General features: G+C 35.7%; 1 non-coding gene across 1 annotated transcript; it reads left to right on the forward strand.

Annotated features, from left to right (window-relative positions):
* Positions 1–5,653: 5,653 nt before the first annotated feature.
* LOC126017033 (U1 spliceosomal RNA) lies at positions 5,654–5,817 on the forward strand. Its single transcript, XR_007498710.1, has one exon. It is a non-coding gene; the product is annotated as a U1 spliceosomal RNA (small nuclear RNA).
* The last annotated feature ends 2,768 nt before the right edge of the window (positions 5,818–8,585 follow it).

Here is an 8,585-nt window from a genome sequence, read left to right on the forward strand (position 1 = left end):
TCCCTCCATCAGTCAAACCCATCAGGGGCTGAATTGCAACAATGCTCAGGGTTTATTCCTGGCTCTACATTAGGGAATTAATTCTAGTTGCTCTCTGGGTACTGGGGAAGAGGATACCTAGGACATCAGGGATTGAACCCAAATTGATCTGTGCAAGGCAAGAGCCTTACCTACTGTACTATCCATCGGCCCCCTTTTCTAATTTTTAAGTTTTCTTATTTTATCTGATACTCCTAGTTTTTTTAATGTCCCTCTATCACATGAATCTTAAAGTGAAAGCAATTTAAAAATACATATGCACCTAAATGACTAATTTTTAATATATTGGATATCTCATGTCTGTATGGATTCAATTATTTTGTTTCTTTGGAAGACATACATAGAGCTGTTCAGTGCTGCACTCAGGAATCACTACTGGTGGTGTTTGGGGGGGACCATATGCAATGATGGGGCACAAAACCGGGTTAGTACAGTGCTGACCCAATGTAATCGCTTTCCAGTCCTTGTATCTGGTATATGTAACCATTTATAAATTACATCACTTAAAAATCCTTCTCAAGAAAAAATTGCTCTAATGGTGGTTCTCAAACTAAGATGTTTTTTATTTTTAATTTTAAAGCAACACTGTATAGTGCTCAGGAGCTACTCCAGGCTCTGTGCTCATAAATCGCTCCTGGCAGGCTCAGGGGACCATATGGGATTCTGGGAATCGAACCTGGGTCTGTCCTGGGTTGTTCATGTGCAAGGCAAAAACCCTGCCACTGTGCTATCCCTCCAGCCCCAAATTGTGATTTTCTTTACATCCTAGAACATTTCTCTTATCCACATATATATACACAAATAAAAATGATCTTATTCCATCCTACCCCCAGAAGTTCAGTATTTTCATTATATTGCTCATGGGATCTATGGTGAAAATATTAAGAAATTGCTGATTTATTTTTTTAACTTTGATATTTATGGAATACAATGTCATTGGACAAATGGTTAATTTTTATAGATAGATTTGCGATTTGAGACTCAATGGCAGTTTGTTTTAACTTGACCTATTTTTTGGCAGTTGTTTAATTATTCGTTTATCTCTTTGCTCTGCAAATTTGATGAAGAACAAGGATGGTGTCATTACTAACTTCAAAGTTTAAGCATCGAATACTCTGCCTGGCTAAATAGTTGGTGGTGAGTTGAACTGAATAACAAACACATTCCTAGAGTTCCCCTGAAGCATTGCCCTTGTAACCAATAGAACATTCTGTCGAACATTAGTTGAACTTAAATGATTCAATTATCATGTTTACTTGTTAATGTCATCCTATCAATTGTGTTTTAGAGTTGGATGTTTTGAAGAATAGCTTCTTCTTAACAAGACAGAACCCAGACAAAGCAATAATCTGTCTTTACTCAACCCAGACCTAATATGTTAATTCTGATTTAATTTAATTTTCTTCTGCTCATGGCACTGAAATTTTCAAATGGTTCATTTGGTGCTTAATTATCAGCTAAAAATTTCACCCTATCTAGAGAGAAACCATGCTGTACCAAGTGCAGAGCATTTATCTGGGCACATTTAAGCTCTCGCTATTACTGAGTTGTGTCCTTTGAGAGAAAAAAATGTTTTCATCTGTGTCTCTCATTTAGAAATAACTGATATATTTTAGAAAAGATTTCAGTGTTTGGGACCTAAAATCTCTGTCTTCTGACTCCATATCTGTATTTTCTACTCACAATTGAACTGCTTTTCTCTTTTCTGAAAGGGACTTGGCTTAACAGCTACATGAACCAAAAGGTCTTAGAAACTTTCATTCAAAGAGAGCTACGTATGAGTCTCAGTGACTAAAGACTGGTTGTGTATTAGTCTTTGAGAATATTTTTCTGCATGAAAGATCTGCTATTGAGTCAGTCCTCATACTTTCTCTGGTAGTTTTCTTTTGCTTCCATAACAAAGATCTAAGAACACATTTTATTGCAATACATGTTAAAAAGCAGCACATCTAGTAAATGTATTTTCTTTTACAAATGAAAGATTTGTAATTAAAAGACTAAAACTCACTGAAGTCTCTGATGATGCCCGTTTTTAAGTCCTATTTTGAAATTAGAACTTATATAATGCTAACGATATAATGTAATTGCATATATAGTAAAAAAAGTATGATAGTAATAACATATACACTAAGAAGTCAAAACTTAGTATGCATATATATTAATTTCTGTTTTTTTCTAGTATTTATTGCTGAAACCTTAACTTTTCCTAAATATCTTAATAAAAGATCTCTTTAATATCTTCACAATACAAAGAATGTCTTTTGTATTTTATACTTAAACAATTTAAACATACATTGACTCGGTTTGAAATCCAGTAGTTGTTTCACAGGCTAAAATCAAAATATAAACAAGATTGTATTGAAGCTCAAGGAGATACTATTTTCAGACCATTTCCTGTTTCTAGGAAAGATGACTACTTTATTTCCAGTTTGTAGAACTGTGCTGCATCTATTCTTTGGCCTCTGGCCTCCTTTCATCTTCAAAACCAACAATGGGAGTTTCTAGTCCTTCTCACATTTCTACATCCTGTTAATATCTTATATATCTTTCTTCAACGTTTTTAGTACCTTGATAATACTGCTTCCCTACCCCTTGATACTAAAAATACTTCCCTTGCTTTAAGTTCAGCTAATTAGTAACCATACAGCATCTTTATTATGTAACATTTTGCTAGGTCTTGGAACAGGCATTGGCATCTTTACTTAGAAGGTAGGAATGGGGGTCCAACGCGGTGGTGCTAGAGGTAAGATGTCTGCCTTGCAAGCACTAGCCTAGGACGGGCCGCAGTTTGATTCCCCTGGAGTTCCATATGTTCCCCCAAGCCAGGAGCGATTTCTGAGCACATATCTAGGAGTAACCCTGAGCATCAATGGGTATGGCAAAAACAAAACAAAACAAAAAAACCCAAGAAGATAGGAGTGGAATACAATCACTATTTTTTCTACCATAACTCCTATATCTTTCGCTTTCAACTCTTTCACTTTCATTTATTTATTTTCCTACTTCCCTATTTCTTCCTTGTCCTTCTTTATTCATATCTATGTATGTTTATATACATGCAAGATAAATCTTTTTCAGAGCAATATATGTCAGTCTTGTGATTTTCTTTACATCCTAGAACAATTCTCTTATACTTATGTATGTACACAATTCTGTAAGGTTATCTATCTCTAGATAACTAATTTTTCTTTTCTTTTTTGGGGGGGCACACCCGGCGGCACTCAGGGGTTACTTCTGGCTATTTCTACTCAGAAATAGCTCCTGGCAGGCACGGGGAACCATATGGGGACGCTGGGATTCGAACCAACCACCTTAGGTCTTGGATTGGCTGTTTGCAAGGCAAACTCCACTGTGCTGTCTCTCCGGCCCTAAGTTGATTCTTGTTTTCTTTTCTTTTTTTTTTTTAATTTTTCATTTTCATCTTATACATGTGATATTGGATATTCAATGAAAATAATTTTTGTTCACCTCTCCAATAACAAACATGATTCATTTTTATTTATACATTGTAATTATTGTGAGAAGAAACTGAATAGATATAGAAATAAATATGAGAAAAGGGATACTTATTTAAGTATCTACAGAAAAGTACACAGAATAATCACCATTTCCTATAAGCCTCAAATTTACATGAGTTGCCTAAGGTCAAGTTGCCGTAGTTGATAGATAACCAGGATGCCAAAAATTATGATCTTTGTCTCCTACAGCACTATAGTGTCTAATGAATATTTATTGATCGGTTATGCATTGTTATCGATTGGGTACTCTAAGGCACCATGTGAGCTGATTTGTTTATCAAATTCATTTACTCTCCTGTAGTGGTTGGTGTCATATACTGGCCCAAGACTGCTCACTATTATTAAAAAAAATCCGTTCCATATTTTAGTTGCTTCTCTTTTTTGTTATGTTCACGCTGCAAGTTTCTGTTTAAAGAAGGCCATTATGTAGGAACAGTGTTGTTGGTCTTCCAAAACATCCTTCTAAGAATTGGTGTGATGACTCTGCTGATTGAGGGATTAGAGGAATGTCTCTTTTGCTTCTAGAAAGATGAGGAATCTTATTACATGATCTCTTTGTTTTCTTTTTATTATTGTCTCTCCACATGTAAATTATTGAGTAGTATAAGAAATTCCTTTTCAATTGCGTGAGGATCAGAAGTGAACAAAAGTAATAGAACATGGTCATGTTTCCTAGGAAAATTATCTCTGGGTTTTATGTTATGGAAATATTTGGGTTAGTAATCATTTCATTCCACAGTGAGGATTAAGGCAACATGGGAGAGACACACTAGAGTGAGGATGGCTAAAAGTTATTTTTCTCTTTGTTCTGTTTTAGGGATATATTTGCATTGAAGTAGTTAGCCTTCAGGAGAAATCTTCCTCAAGTGGGTTCATAGTGCCTTGTTTCTCATAAGGCTATCATCAATCCTTGAGAAATGCAATTACTTAGAAACAAAAATATAGCCCCTAGCAATCTACCTGAAATATTCCTGTTCATATTGTTGTTGCAGTGCATTATTATAGGCTAGAAAGCTTTTTTTCTATATGTTACTGACTAGATTAATTTTTAGTGTGTTTTGTATCTGTGTCCAATATTGTTTATTGGGACTCAATGGATATATGATATTGTATACCTTATAATGTGTATTGTCCCTGGAATTTTAAACCATGAGGTGTGCAATAATTTTTATTTGGCCTGTAACATTCATAGTTATCATTTAAATGATTCATTTGTCTCCTATGTTATGGGTAAGCTCCTTTGTCTATTATAAAAATCTTGAAATTAGCTAAATATTATTTTAACATTTAAAAACAAATAAAACCACATACACAGATATGAATAGATAGCAATATGCATATGTGGCCAGTTAATTAATGATAAAGGAGTAAAGACTTATCCAATAGGGAAAGGACAGCCTCTTCAATAAATGGTGTGCAAAAATATAACAATTTCATTCAAAAGATCAAATTTGATGGTCTTACAAAAATTAACACAATAAATTAAAACTTGAATGTAACAACCAAAATGATAAAACTCCCAAGAGATAATATTGGCAATAATTTTTTGACGTGGGTATTGGACATTGTATCTTAAAAGGTTTATACTTAAAAAATTAAGGACAACTAAAGCTAAAAAAAAGAAAAAAACTCAATGACACCACAAATGAAACAATCAACAAAAATGAAAAGGCTGTATACCAAATAGAAAAATATATATCTCCATGTCAATATCTATCATATCTGAGAAGTGTTTTCATTAGAAAAACTCAAATTCTTACAGCTAAACACTAAAATAAACTAAAAACATACATTAATTTTATAAGAAATTCTCAATATGCCTAAAATAAATTATTCTTGAAAATCATATAAAGATGACCCTTATGAATAAGAGCAGATATCAGTATTACTAATTATTAGGGAAAGCCAATCCAATTGCATTGCGATTTTCTCCACATTGCCTAGAATGACTGCCACTAATATGACTAGAAATAAGAAATATTAGAGGGTGTAAAGACATGCACTGCCGATGGGATTATAAATTGCTGCTGCCACTATGGAAAACAATATGGAAAATCTCCAGAAGAAGGAGAATAAATACAAGATATCACTTATAAATACTTACCTGGCAGGGGAGATACCATGATCATGAAGGTGGTTTTCCCAGGGTGAGGCTTATCCATTGCACTCCGGATGTGCTGACCCCTGCGATTTCCCCAAATGTGGGAAACTCGACTGCATAATTTGTGGTAGTGGGGGACTACGTTTGAGCTCTCCCCCTGATTATATTGAAAAGATAGGGCTGGGAAGGTGGTGCTAGAGGTAAGGTGTCTGCCTTGCAAATGCTAGCGTAGGACAGACCAGGGTTCAATCCCCGGGAGTTCCATATGGTCATCCCAAGCCAGGAGCGATTTCTGAGCGCATAGCCAGGAGTAACCCCTGAGCGCCAAACGGGTGTGCCCCCCCCCAAAAAAAAGATAACACTTATAAGTGGTATTTAGAATAATCGCATGAATAAATGCAGTGGCTTAAATGGGGGTTTCATAAACACTCAAGGTCTCAGAATATGATGAAGAGAAGGAAAGATATTGGGGGAGGATAAAGATAGATGAAATAATGGGGACAAGGGATAAGGGGACTCAGTTGTATTAAGAAAGGACAGAACTAAATACCCAAGCCAGAGTCAACAGCAATGAAATCATGAGACCCAAACTTTTAACAACCAAACTTAAAAAGATGCCTGTTATGATGACTGGCTGGGGTGGTGACATGGGATAGACTGTGGCGGTATTGGTAGAAGGAGGTTTATAGTGGTGGTGGGATTGGTAATTGAATGTCTAAAACCCAATTATAAATAACATTGGGAATCATAATAGTTTAAATAAAAAAAGATTTTTGGGGGTTTTTGTGCCACACCCAGTGGTGCTCGGGGGTTCTTCCTGGTTCTGTACTCAGAATTCGCTCCTGGCAAGCTCCGGGGACCGTATGAGATGCTGGAGTTCAAACCCAGATGCATTCCGGTTGGCCATGTGCAATGCAAATGCCCTACTGCTGTGCTATCGCTCCGGCCCTCCCCCCAAAAAAGATTTTTTTAAAAAGAGCTAGCATCTTATCCATCAATTCTTCTTCTGTGCATATCTGAGTGAAATGATGAGACTAGTAGAAAGGATATAGTAAGCCTCCTTGTGTTTATTATAGCTTTAATTATTAGTGATGTTCGTGCATATACATGAATCTTATTCAGCCTAAAAATAATGAAAAATGCCTCATGACAGCACAAGAATGTGCATCATCGAGGCTGGCTGGAGTGATGGTAATACAGTGAGTAGGGCATTTTTCTTGCATGCAGTTTGCCAAATTCAATCCTCGACACTCTATCCTGTATGGTCCCCAGAGTACCTCCATGTGTGATCCCTGAGCACAGGGCCAGGATAAAGCCCTGACAGTCAAGTGTGGCCCCAAACTTAAAAATTTTAACTAAAGGCATTATGAATCATGAAATAAGCCAAAAATTATAAATGCCTTTGAATTTCACTTGTGTTTGAGTTCTAAGAAAAAAAATACTGAACTTAGAGAACAGCTTTGAGGTTACTAAAAGTGTGGGGGAGGGAGTCAAAGTGTACAACTTCAATTATAAAATAAATCATAAAGGATGATGTATATAATAACAAAATAACTGTAATTAATACTGTATACTGTGTTGATATTTGCTTGAACATTTTTAAGAGAGGAAAACTTAAAAATACTTATAAGAAACAAAAGGTAGATAGTTTAACTAGATTTATTGTGATCACTGCAATACAAAGATTAAATCATAATGCTGTACACCTGAAACTATTATAATTCTTTGTCGACTACACCTCCAGAAAGGCAGTCTCATTAAAACACATTAAATACATTTCATGGTAGGAAAAATAGAGCCTGGCAAAATAGGTAATCTAACTCCACTTTTGCATTGCTAGAGAATAAAAAATATACCCAAAACTTAAGCATTTTACATTAACCTGAGTCCACCAAGAATGGACCATCCATCAGGCCTTAAGAGAGAGTCCCCAGTGACCCAAATATTTTCTATTAATGGCCCTTTCCTTCCCTTTAGTAACTTTCTTCTAGCTCATAGAAAATGGCAATATTGCAGTAATGTCACTTTCATGATTTCTTTGCAAGAGATTGTGACTTCCGTTTCATAGAGGACTCTGTTGGCTCCTCTACTTATGCTTTGAGGCAATAAGTTGTCATGTTGGAGAATCCCTGATGGCAAAGAATAGAGTCACTTTCATTCAATAATAGGAAAAGAGCTGAATCTGGAGAAAAACTGTATTAACAAATTGCATCCTCCTTAAGTCAAGGATATAGATGAAACTCTTTTTTGACCTTCCTTACAGTTGTTGTGAGATCTAGAGTAGTACCCAGATGTGTGGAACCTGCATAATCTTTCATTTTTAAAAGCCACTAAGTTTTGGGATGCTTTACTACTATGCACAAATAGATAGTTTATAATTTCTGATTTCTTAGATTCATCTGTCCAAGCTTCCATTCTGTCATGAGACAGACCATTCATGACTACACACAGACATGTCATTTCTGACCATGCATTTCAGCCATACTTATAATCCCTGGCAGTCTCTTTTCCATTGCAGACTCGGATGATGAGGTGATGATCATGATTTCACCAGCAATTGTTGAGAAAATGGAAGTTTCTAGAAAAAGCTATAGCCTGATGAAAACAACCCTGCGTGTATGTTCCAACTCTGCTCTGATTTGGGGGGGGTGTTTGAAGTTACTACTGTAAATTGTTTTATGTTAGCATTCAGGCCACAACTGGCTGTAGTCAAGGAGTTCATCTTATTTCTGCCACAGGAATCACTCCCAGCAAGGTTCAGGAGACCATATATGGTGTTAGGGATGTAATTTGGATTAGTTACATGCAAGGCAAGTCCTTTACCTGTTATCCTATCTCTCCAACATCCAATTTATACTTTGAATGAATAATCAATATCCTACTTCCAGCTAACATAGTTAAGACTAAGATAAATTAAAGTTATAGTT

This window comes from Suncus etruscus, chromosome 8 (genome assembly GCF_024139225.1).
Source record: "Suncus etruscus isolate mSunEtr1 chromosome 8, mSunEtr1.pri.cur, whole genome shotgun sequence".
NCBI classification, from domain to species: Eukaryota; Metazoa; Chordata; class Mammalia; order Eulipotyphla; family Soricidae; genus Suncus; species Suncus etruscus.